The sequence below is a fragment of the Chlamydotis macqueenii genome, chromosome 2 (assembly GCF_036417535.1).
Source record: "Chlamydotis macqueenii isolate bChlMac1 chromosome 2, bChlMac1.mat, whole genome shotgun sequence".
Classification (NCBI taxonomy): Eukaryota; Metazoa; Chordata; class Aves; order Otidiformes; family Otididae; genus Chlamydotis; species Chlamydotis macqueenii.
This window is the reverse complement of record NC_141557.1, coordinates 114,881,007-114,893,573: the sequence shown is the minus strand read 5'-3', so window position 1 is coordinate 114,893,573 and position 12,567 is coordinate 114,881,007.

The following is a 12,567-nucleotide window of genomic DNA, read 5'->3' as shown; positions in this document are numbered from 1 at the left end:
GTTTTGCCTAAGCTCTTCGATTGGCCCAACTGAACGTCCAGATGGCTGGCTACTATGATGGGTCTGTGACCAGACATTTCTTCCTGGAGCTGAAATTTAGCCAGTGAGTCCTTGTTTCTCTTCATCCCTGCTAGCAGGTTCCCAGATGATGTCTCCCTACCCTGAAGGATCTATGACAGTATCATTGGCATTCACCTTTTTGGGCTTACCAATTCAGACTGGAAGTTTTGCAGCTGGCCTTCTCAATCTGTTAGGACATTTTGTAGTCATTACTCCAACAAAGAGTTCACCTCTGCCTGCAAATCACTTCAGCCATTTCTGGGAAACCTCCAGATGCTGCTGTAATTCCTTTTGTAAAGTTTCCAAGTCTTGTTTTAGCACCTTCTGGTCTTGTTTTAATTCCTTTTGGCTAGTTTTGTTTTCTGGCAGCAGATTTGTTATTGGTTCAAGAAGAATACCAGCTCATAATTTCTCTATTTGAATGGGGTCCCAGTGTTGACACCAGGCTTTTATCTTGTGACCTGATCAGGTTATTCTATTTAGAAGGACAAATTGATGGGGGAGATACTTCTGATACAATTCTGTTAATTTATAATAACGTATGAAGTTCTGCTTCCTTAAAGTGTTAATCAGGCACAGATTTCTTGCCCACAGCTCTTTCTGCTAAAAACTTGCCCCCAAAAATCCCCCTATTAGCCTTCCCTTGGAGCTGGTGGGAAGGTCATATATCTGCATATCAGAGACAGAAACACCTTAAGGAGACACTTGCTCTAGTCCCAGAGAGTGGTACGTATGCCCAGCCACAAAGTTACAGGTAGGACAAAAGGGAAATGCTCTGAAACCAGCAACCACCAGAGAAAAGTCTAAATAGGCTAGGGTAGGCAACTGTGTGATGAGGCTACAAGTGAAGCACATTCTGCTTCTCATGACTGTTTTAAGTTCTGCTCCAAATGTTAGCCAATTTTGGGTCCCTGCATACAATGGCAGCCCGGGGAGAGGCTTTTCCCTAAGGCATAGCCACAGAAATGCTGAGAGGACTATGCATTAGATCTGTTCAGACTGCTGCATCTTCTTTCTCCTTGTACTCTGTCTCTTCTGCATAGCTCTGCCTCAACAAATCCTCTCTATCTATGGAGTTAACACTCCTAAGCCTTTGTATGTCCTACATTTAGATGGAGACAAGCACTAACCTCCTCTTAGAGATATCCTAAGTGAGGGATAACAACTAAATTTAAGCAGTACCTATCGCCACATAAATACACCACTTTATCAGCTTGCCAACAAAATCTCTGACAACGGGTGAAAGAATTAAGGAGTCAAGACTGTTGGCCAAAAGAGATTATGAGTTAACAGAACAAAAAAATTACAATCAATGTTGAGAAGAAAGATGGCTTGGGAACACAAGTGGTGAGAAGATCAGCATAGCCCTCCCATCGGTTTTAAGGCAGGACCCGGAGGAAGGAGATCGGGAAAAGCTAGCTCGAATGGCATGAAAGAAGACAGAGGGCAGAGTGGAAGAAGGGGTTACAGGGAGCACTGTCAGAAATACGGGATCAATGAGGGAAATAGGATGAAAGGAGTGTAAAGATAAAATCATGCACGTTCCCCTAAGAAACAATGAAGACAGCTGAAGTTGATACAACAGTTTCTTCTGATTCCTAAATACAGTTAAGGATCAATGCCTGTCCTGTACGAGGACAGCTGTGATGAAGAGCACTGCTAATTATAAGTGTCGCTAAATTCCTCACCAGTGTCAGAGGAAAACCAGAAGGGCAGTACTGGTAGGGCCTGTGGAGGACTTCAGAGGACTGTGGTAAGAAGCGAATTCTTAGAGCAGAAGTCCCTTGCAGGAGCTGATTCCTAGCTCAGCCACCCACATAATTCCACTTTGAATGTATCTGCTGGCCTCAGCTATGGCAGTTTGCTGCAGGGAGAGATACCACCTAAATTTAATGGATTCTCAATGATGTTGAGGTTCTTGATTTTGCTCAAAACAGGTCTTGAGTTGCAGCTAACAAAAAGACTAAAAGACTGTGAAATTATCCAAGTTGGAGATAAGGTGATTTATGTGATTAAATGCAGGTGAGAAAAAAGTGACATCTGGAACAGTATTTAGACTGACTGCAAAGAGAACAAACCATAGGAGAGGTCACTAGGACTAACGAAATCCAAGGCCAGAAGGAACAGTTGTAATCCTGTCTGGTGATCTCCCTCTTAACCAAAGCCGTAGGATTGCACTCAGTGATCTCTGAACAGCATGTTTCTGAGGCTGCGCCGAGTACCTGGAAAGCTGAGTTTTCCTCTTACCCTTCTGATGTCCAGGCTTAGATATTCATAGCACTGCCAGGGTCAACTGCAGACCTGATACTCCCAGTGAGACTTCAGGCATGCATCCCTCACACCCAATCTGAACTTTCTTTCTCCTAATGCCTCACTCATTTCCATGCCCTGTGGGCTGTGCCATCCTCTCCACCTCCATCAGCCTCAGAACCAGTGTTTGCTCCTTGCCTTCATCATACTGTGGCTCTTTGTAGGTACCAGCATTCCCTTGCAATCTCTCAGAAACCCTTCTTTCCCTTGCCTGTCTCAATTTCCGAATCCCTCCCCAAGGGCAGAATTTGTAGTACACGCAGCTCAGCCAGCAGTTCCAGCGCCTGACTTGTGTTTCTTCCAGATGTACCTGCTTTGTTGTGAGTAGACTGTTTTCACCCTTTTTCTGATTCACTGGGTTTAGCCACTAGCTAGGCATCTGGATACAACTCTGAAGATGTCCTTGTGGAGTTCCTCATATCACTATGAGATTAATGTAGCCTTTTAGTTTTCTTTTGTCTGCTAAACTTTTAACAGTTTTGGCTGTATTGCTGTTCAAGAGGCTGTGAAAACCATTCTCCTTTCCTGTTGCAGGGGCTATATCACTCACCCCTGTGAATTACTTCACTAGCTTTTTGTCATCTTCCATAACTGATATAAAAGAAGGCACTGTCCATAGCTGAGAACGTTGCTGTTTTAATCAGATATAAATACTGGCTGAAGGCTGATGCAGATAGGTCTGAGGGGAGCATCAGTAAAGGCGCTGGGAAAGAGGTGAGCATAAGAAAGGATATAAAAAAGTAGGCCACAAAACAATTTTTTTTTTGGTAATATAAGTTGATGGGGAAGCAATGGTACATGTATGTCCAAGAATAGAAAGACAGATTTTATTGAAGAGAAGGATGAGAAATATGATCTTTATACAGCATGATAAAAGAAAGTAGGTAAAGGGTCTGAAAGCTTTAGGGATGTGGGCAGCAAAATGGTGGTAGGATTGGCTGCCTGTTTGGAAATGAATTAGCAGTAAGAAAGAAAATGGAGGTATGCCCCATAATAGTGCAAAAAAGGATGGAAAGGAAAAAAGGGAGAAAAGAAAAAAGAGCAATGCCTGTGTATGCAAGGGGATTTAGCAAATTTCTTTTGTTAGAAAGTTTATTAGCTAGATATCAGAAAATTATACACACATAAAGTTACTTACACAAGAACATTTACAATATAAATGCAATTTTCAGCTATGGGTTTCATTATCTAGTGGGTAATAGCTCAAGGAATGTAAGCTGGATTTTAATTCTTTCTGGCATGTAAAAGTAAATGATAATTTGCAATGTTTGACGCAATGAAAAGTATGCTGTTCAGATGCCTGTATAAATTTTATTGGCAGCCATAGCATAAACAAGGTGCCCTACCTGTTATCTCTTAGAGGATTCTTGTTGTGTTCAGCCTGAGTGTTGCAAAGAATATAAAGTCATTACAGCTTCTGGACATTTTTCTATACTTTGGGGTTTTCATCAAGATTCAGAACCATTTTCAGAGAGTGCATGCCCTAAGACCCTCTCTGTCACTTACAGAATGCTGCAAATTGACTCTATCACTTTACCTGCTGCTGTAAATTGGCTCTGAGCACACATAATGTGTCAGGTTTGCCTACTCACTTTCAGTTTTCACCCGCCTCTACTGGGCATATCTAGGAGTAATGGGATGAAATTGAGCAAAGGAAAATTTAGACTGAGTATCAGGAAAATTTTCCTAACAGTGAGATCTATTAGAATGTGGAATAGTCCCCCAGGAAAAGTGATGGAAACCCCGTTGCTAGAATCATTAAAAATAGACTGGAAAAAAACCACAGTAAAAATACAGTAGAAAATAATCTGCATTGTCAGGGGATGGACAAGATGATTCCCTAGGTTCTCTCAGGCTCTAATTTCTAGGATTTTAGGAGCTGAGCTCCATCAGTATTAAATTCCCTGAATGCCCAAGATCATCTAATTGAAACAATAGAAAGTTTGCTCATAGGCATGCCAGGGAGAGTGCTCCATAATGATCAGGCTGCATTACTGCTGAGAGTGTATCACTTGATCTGCACTGTACAAAGAAACAGGGAAGGAGACAATTTTTGTCACAATTTACCCTTTGCTAAAGCTGTTCTTATAAGTCAAATATGCTGGCTTGATTCAGGATTGCCGATGTTATAGAAAGAGATCTTTAAAGCAAGTAATAATGGAGTCCAGATCACAGTTTGCAGCGGCAGAGTTTTGTATCAAAAGCTAACCGCACGTGTTCAGAATCAAAATTTCCTCCTGCAACACATGTAATTTCTACCAGAACTCTGTGCTCCTTCCATAGCAAACAGATGCTGTGCACTGCCGTTTCATTTGGCTATGGGAGCCTTGCCTGTATAGTGAGGGATAACAGATCACTTCCATAGGGAAAAGACATTCCGTGTTTTTCCTCTCTAAAATGAGGTTGCTGTTAAGGTTTTCCCATTCTCATTGGTCTTAATGTTTCACTATCAATGTCCAAATCTCAGCAAATGAAAAAATTAAAAGCAAATTGCCAAAGTCATTCTAGGTAGTGTAGCCAAACTCGAACTCAGTGCCATTTTCTTATATTCAGCAACATTAGTCGCTTCCTTGCTTGCTGTGAGTAGGACACCAAAGAAAAAGAAGAGAGAAATGGCTTGGCAAACTAACCACACAGGAGAACAGGCTATCCTACAGTCGTCTGAAGAAGCCATAGTCAGAAAATTCTTTTATATTTTCCTGGTAGTTTGCCATGATGATTTTCCTCTCACTTCTTGCGATACTCTTGCATCCATGATGACATGCCTGTTGGAGCAGGCGCTTTTCTGGAGCCAAACATGAAGACCAAGAAGGTGAGTGAGGTGGAGCAGCGCTTACGCTCTTTCTGGCACAGGTTCCTCCTCTATCCTCACTTATGTCCTGAAAAAGCCGGTTGGAAAGACCCTTCGCCTGATCACGAAACAGGGCCCCTGCTGGGATGTTATTCACTGTAATAGCTGAGATTTGTAGCTTTTATTTTCAGGGTTGGCCAAGAGAAGTGCATTGGGGAAAGTGAAAATAAATAAAGCAACTGCCCTAGCTCATGGCAACCGATTCCCAGGGTTCTCTTCTCAGCCTTTACAAGCAGCAAAACTTGTGGCTCAGGTCTCTAACCTTGCTCTGGATGGTTTGTCTCTGAAAAGGGGTGGAGGGGAGAGGGCTGCAGCCATCTAGAGGGTCTTCAAAGGGCTGTTTGTGGCCAGGAGACCTCTGCTCAGCTGCACCCCCTGGCTTGGCCTCGGGGAGAGGTGCACTTTCCCCGTCCCCCCACACGGCTGTGAGATGTTGTGGACTCAGTGCCGCAGAGAAACACAGCCCGCAGACACCGCACAACCTCCCGGCCAGCTCTGGGTTGCATAGCTCAGGCTCCCCTCAGCTCCTGCAGACCTCACCCAGCCATCTTCCTCCTCCTCAAGCCAGCTCCGCTCCCTAAACTACGGTGGCCATTTCTATATGTCACCTTCCAGAGTTCATAGGTTATAAACGTCACGTGTGATGTGCCGGTGTATACACGTCATGTAACGTGTGAATGTACCCACTGATGAAATAGTAGTGGCAACGATGTCCTTCTCCTTTCATTGTGAGGACTGTGAAGGCCTGGTGAGAGCCTAGAGGTACTAGGAGATAATAGGACTGCCTTGTAATTTCTGACTGTCTACCCCTCCCCGATTCAGGTCATTAGAGTTATTTTGCAACATTCTCTTAATAACCTGCAGACGTTCTCCTCCGAGCTGAAATCATACGCTAAAGGCCAAGGTTTAGGGAGATGAAGACAATGCTGATAATGAGCCCCTGATTGATTAAAAGTAAATACATTTTTATTCAGAGAAAAGGGCATTTGTTACCACAAACATTTCACCTTCAGCGCAAATAGGAGTTGCGCTTACATTTACTAAGGGATTATAGCAGCACTACAACTAATTACTTCCCAGCAGCTATTGGCCTCAGGTTAGATGTAAGCTACTTCTGGCAGTATGTGGTGCGGGTTTGTGTAAAAGGGGGCCCACATTTTCATTGTCTTGGTAGAAAACACTGCCACGGTAAGATGTGAGTGAGTCTACTATGCATAATGCAATACAAAATAAGAGCTTATTACAAGGAGGAGACTCAAGGAGATCAAACAACATTAGGCCGTGCCACCATTTTATGTTATGAGGGAGATATTAATTATTCTGTTTGTATTTCACAGATGGCCTCGAGTTGTACAATTATCACATAGGAACGTGCACATGACTTGCTGGAGACAGATTCCAGATTCATACTCCTTGATTACCTTCAGTTACATGAAGTCAGACGTATATTCCTTATGTGACCCATGCAAATTATAGCACGCTTTTGATCAGCAGAATGTTATTTTTCCCTGAGTTATTTATCAGATCTTTGGTGTGAGATTTTTTTTTTTTTCTGGAATCGCAACACATCTTTGCTATTCTTAAGTGAATCTCTGAACTTTCTACTCTTCCATCCTGTGTTACATAATTTTGCTGAGCCGTTGGCAAGTGATGAGATTACTTTAAAATATCTATTAGGATTCAAAGGAGGAGGTTCATCCAGGTCCAGGCAATGAACTGCCCTGAAATTATTGAGTTATTCATAACTTTGAGCAGTTACAAATTACTGCTATTAATCGAATACTGTAATTACAACAAGAACTAGGTCTTGTGGTGTAATTTCTCTTGTGGATAGTTTTTAGCGCACGTCTTAGGGAGTGGAAACTCAGGGCATGTGGAGAAATGGCTGTTGCAATCCTGTAAAAATATGTGATGTTTCCTAAATGAAATCTGTTCTAGATCATGATTAAATAAAATACCTTGGATGACGGACAAGTCCTTACTCTGATTAAAATAGTGCGGGAATGGTGTCTTCTGGCCAAAGTGAATACTCTTACTGGTTGGACTATTTTTCACCATGACATGAGGAAGATCATCCTTGAAGGTCTCTCATCAGAAAGCTTGTTTTGACAATTGGCCTGACTGACTGTAGAGAATCCCTTTGATGCAAACCATCAAGTGACTGGCCTCATAGACCATACCACAGAGCAAGTGGAGAACTCAGAGCACCTCAGTGCAAGTGTCCAATAGCCCTGGGTTATCACCAAGCAGAAATGCAACACCGCAGACTGGCTGCTTCTTTCACCTAGACAGTTAGTGTTGGCACCACTAAAATGCCTTCTGTGCCATGGGTTTTGATGTATCTTGAGTACAGAAAGCACTTAAGAAAAATCTGGGTACTCTAATTGCAAAAACAAACAGATATTCAAGCTGTTGGATTTATTGCTTTAATTCCTGATGGTGGAGATCAGCACACAAAGTATTGCAAAGTATCCTCCACGGCTGGGCATAGCAGCTGGGCATCAAACTGGTGTTCATTTCTGTGTATCCTAGCTGCAGCAAAGGTGACTTCAGCCTCTGTTTCCTAGTAGCCATACCCCTCTGTTCACCATACCTTGAGAAGGAGGCCTTCTGGAGGGTATTTAAACCTGAGATATTCTTACACTTGTATTATCTTTCACATAGTCAGTGAGAGGCAAATAGCCCTACATCCAGTCCAACCAGAATTAAATAGAGTGATTTAGGTCTCATACCATGTATTTTTGACCTTTCTGTTGGAAGAATAACACTGAGCTTGTTTAAGAGTAAAAGATTGATGTACACTTTGTTCTGAAAGCAATGTTATAAAAATGGTACCTTCTTACTCAGCAGATCTGTTCCTGTTGTGTATTGAGAATCACTGCTGCCTGCGTTTAAAACTAAAAAGTTTATGGTTTTTAGCCCTGCAAAACCAACCCTCTTCAGGACAAGTGAGCTGGTTCCTCTTTATTGTATTATTAATAAAACTCTGTACTCCTTATCAGCTACCAGGCCAGTCAGTGCACACCCTGATTGTTAACAAGTGCTTCTGGATCTCTCCCTTTTTCACCTTTAGTGTTGGCATGAGTGGAATTTCATTTTGTGTAGAGGCCAATAATATTTGCACAGCAATAATTCTTGCATATTTTTGCTGGCAGAGATTTCACGACCTGCAGGTGATGCATTGGAAGGAACCTTGCTTCTGTTTGACCTTGCAGTGGAAAAAAAAATAAGACAGGTAAATAGTGGAAATCTGCTAAAAGCAAACTTCCACTAAAGTGAATGGGAGTTTAAATGCAAAAGAAGTAAGCAAAGTGCTCAGGATTTGGCCGTGAGAAAGGCTATTTACATGAAGCATCTCTTAAGATGCTACCAAATGGACTATAAAATACAGATTTCTTAGCAGAGGTCATCTTTTACAAGAGGGCAAACATACAAGGCAAACTCTCAGCACTGAGTGTGTTTTTACAGTAAAAACAACTTGTTTGCTTAGGTATGGATTAGCTTTCCAAAGCAAGAAAAACAGGAAAATGTTAAAACACCATCCACAGCTGCTGGAGCTAGTAGGCAGATTCAGAGCTTCTCCCCTTTCTCCCCCACACAGTTCCCCACAAAGGAATCAACGCTTGTGAGCAAAGTGATGCAGAAACCAGGATCTTTCCCATACCAACTGGAGAAGGTGCCCCACTGAAACTGGAGACAACAAATAACAGTGCATGCCTGGATACTAGTTGCTGGCTGAGGTCTTCATATAGAGAGTCTTTCTTTTAATGAAAACATTAAATTTCCATCTGTTTTGGTTATAATATTTAGAACTGTTTTTATGATCTCAATTCAGGACGACTGTTCCAACGCCACTAACCAATATGGTCCTTTTACTGTTATTTCTCATTAGGAGGTTGTCCAGCCTGTTGTCTTACAGTGATCAATGTGAGTAAGGACGTACTCCCCAGCGTATGACGGCGTGCTGCCTACTACAGACTTTGACAGCATTTCCAGTCCTCCTACCAGACAGATGCCAAATTCAAAGGTTGTAAGAGAGAGTTAATGCGCTGGAGTTGTTAGACTCTAGGGAATCTGGGTAAAATCCCTTGTGGGCTCCTGAGTTTTGAAAAGGAAGATCAGAGACCTGCTGCTGTTACAGGAGTTTGTCGAGGAGCAGTGGGGGTCAAGCAAGGTTCTCTCAGTTGCCCAAGCTTGTACAAAGGGCAGTTAAAAAAGACAAAGATGTTTCCCTGTCGTCTTGTCCTCCAAGCTTAATTACTTATTCCTCGAACACTTCTGTCCAATATGGTGAGACAGGCGAGAAATTTGGAGGAAAGCTCTTAGAGGGACCGACTGGCACCACCATGTGTTTACAGTGCTCACGGGGTGACATTACTTAGGTGCTGCAACCTCTCCAGACACACTTAGTGCAGCCTGAAGTGTGCCTTAAAGAGCACACAGACCTCTGTAGAACCCCCCCCACCCCACCGCATGCCACGAAATTCATTTGGATATGATCCCCACAGCTGCAAATCCACCTTCCGTTACCATTACATATTCTATTAGTCTGCCGCGCTTCCCCTTTAGCATACATCAGTGCGGCTCTTCATTTCAGTGTTATTAATTTTTGACATGAAGTCGCTCTAAACACGGTAAATACAGAAAGTAATTGGTATGTTAAACAGGAGAAGCATAATGAGTCTCATGTACAAACGCGACTCGCTCTTGCTGCCGAGCCGGACTGAAACAGAATACACAATGGCGCTGCCAATTTCAGTAGGAACTTCTTTACCAAGTCCCCGAGGTTCACAGGAAGTGCCTCGACCTCTCCTGTACTTATGATACATCCAGCCACAGTTTAATGGCTGAAATGACTTTGAAGCTTTCCCAGTGGAACCAATTTTCACCCTCTGTGAATACAAGCCCCAGCCTTTCAGCAAAGAGTTTAGTTTGGTGATAAGTTAACATGTGAGGCCAGCCTGAGAATAAATTTTGAGTGTAGCCCTGATGGTAGGGCTTTCACATTGTGACTCGTGGTGACAACGTAGGGCTTTTTTGGGAGAGACACTCCCTCCAGACTAACACTGGCTGATGGGATATTTTATCAGCGAGGAGAGAGATTCCTTGCAGCCAACAAGGCTGCTGCTGGCCTGCCAGCATGGATGGCAAATCTCTGCTGGGAGGGGCACAGAGGGAAGCTGTAGCCCGTCTCAGCCTGGGCTTGTGGTGATAATTAGTTGATTGTGAAATACAGGGTGTGAGTTTTAAGGCTACAGATAAGAAATTCTCCTCTAAATTTGGCTATAAGTCAGCAGGAGAGTGAGATACATTAGAAAATGTGAGGAGAATAGTTGTTAGAAAAAAATATATACCAACAACTTTTATATAAGGTTCAAAATAATACCCATCCCAACTTGTCTCTTTCTCATAATTTTAGCTTTTTAAAATATTCTAGATTTCTAGTTTTGCCTTGGGAATAATACACACTAAATACAGTTATTCCAGCTCTTGTGTTATAGTTTCAAATCCAATCAATTTTTTTTCTTGAATCAAGGATGAAAGATCAGATCAAAATTACAGGACAATCCAGAATTAACAAAACACATACATGCTGTTTGAGATGCCATTTTTCCTGACAGCTCTAAGCTTTTTCTTCTAGTGGTAAATCACAAATAAAAGACAGACACACTTGGCAGCAGGATGGGACCATATTTGGCCAAGAATGGAGCTGACACACATCAGCAAAATGCCCACAGACAGCATAATCAGGAATCTGACCTGTCTGCTGCTCTACCAATGGTACTGCATAAATAATTAATTGTACCTGCCAATGTAACGCGTAACACCAGGTAGCTCTTTGCTTTTTGTTTTCTACCACAAGCCTTGATCTTTTTCTGTGTTAGCTGTCGTAGAAGAAGAAACTGGAAGAAAGACAGCAGACCCTTGTTACTTGTGTAATAGCCGACCTGCTTTCTCAGGTTATTCTTGAAGAGGGATTGTTGACATGATACAACATAGCTCAGCAGTGCCTGGCAGAAAAAAAATCAGCAGAAAAAGAAGTATCTGGCTACCTTAATCTGAGTTTGGTGCATGAACCAAAAGAACCCACAGACAGAATTTTTGCTTGGGACATTTAAAATCTGGCATTATAATGTCACATAAAATAGGGGCTAGGAAACAAGCAGGAGCTGATAGCAGGATAGATTTAATGGCACGACAGTTTCTTTCTATTTGATTTTATGCTGTGAGTTTCAGAAGAACCCTGAAAACAGTCTGGAGATAAATTTTTCCTATTCTTTTTCTTTTTAACACCTTTGTGATTTAATTTAAGAATAACATTTCATTCTGGACCAGAAGACCATGGTGTAAAGCTGACAGCTGAGACCTGAAGCACACATTCTGCAATTCAGCAAGTGCATAAATAAAAAGGACAAGTTAGCACTAGTATCTTCTCTGAGGAAGCACCTGAGGTAAGCTGCAAACGCTGAAATGAAATATGGAATTCAACTGAGGTGCCTATGAACAGTTTCAGGTGAGCAGCCAGCAAATATGTGTCCCTTTTCCAGGGGTCATGGTATTATTACCATTTCAATTTAACATATGTTTTCTGAACGAAGATGGAAGCCTTGCCCAGTGTAACTCACATAGCTCTGTTAAAGAGACCATAAAACTCACAAAAAAAAAAAAAAAAAAAAAAGAGTTAGAAAACCCAGCGCAGTGATTTCAAGAGTAACTCCCAGAACCTACATGAATAGCAAGCCTTAACGATGCAGAAGCTGGACAAGAGCATATGATCTCATAAGGGATATGGTTTCAGCCTGGGCCTGATAAACTCAAGTACATAAACTTGCACCTGCACTTTCCAAGTGCAAACACCTGGCTTTGCTTTATAGAAAGAGTCAAAAGCCTGCATGCTCTCTTTCAACAGCCTTTTGTACGTGCAAGGATTGGAATCTGCAAATCACATTCCTGGACTGATACCCTAATAACTGCAGTCCTTCTTCTGGCTATGCTGTCTTCAGTACTTCACTAAATGTTATATGTATTCACTTTAGAAAAATCACAGAAAAGTCATCTTCAATCACAGGCAAAGAAGGAACAAATCCGGAGTCTGAAACTTTGCTCCTGATAGATTTGCCATCAAATAAGGGTTACATTTACGTACCAGGTTACTGAGCACTAGTTAGCCGACACTGCAGAAGCATTCTCCAACTCTTGTTCTCAAGCAGAAACCCTAATCTAGGACCTGATCTAGGCTCAGACGTCACTGTACCTCTTAGACCCTTCCTTGAGCTTGTCTGACTGTTGATACCAGCCCAAATGTCCAAAATCTAAGGAGGCAGCTTGAACTGTTTCTGAATTTT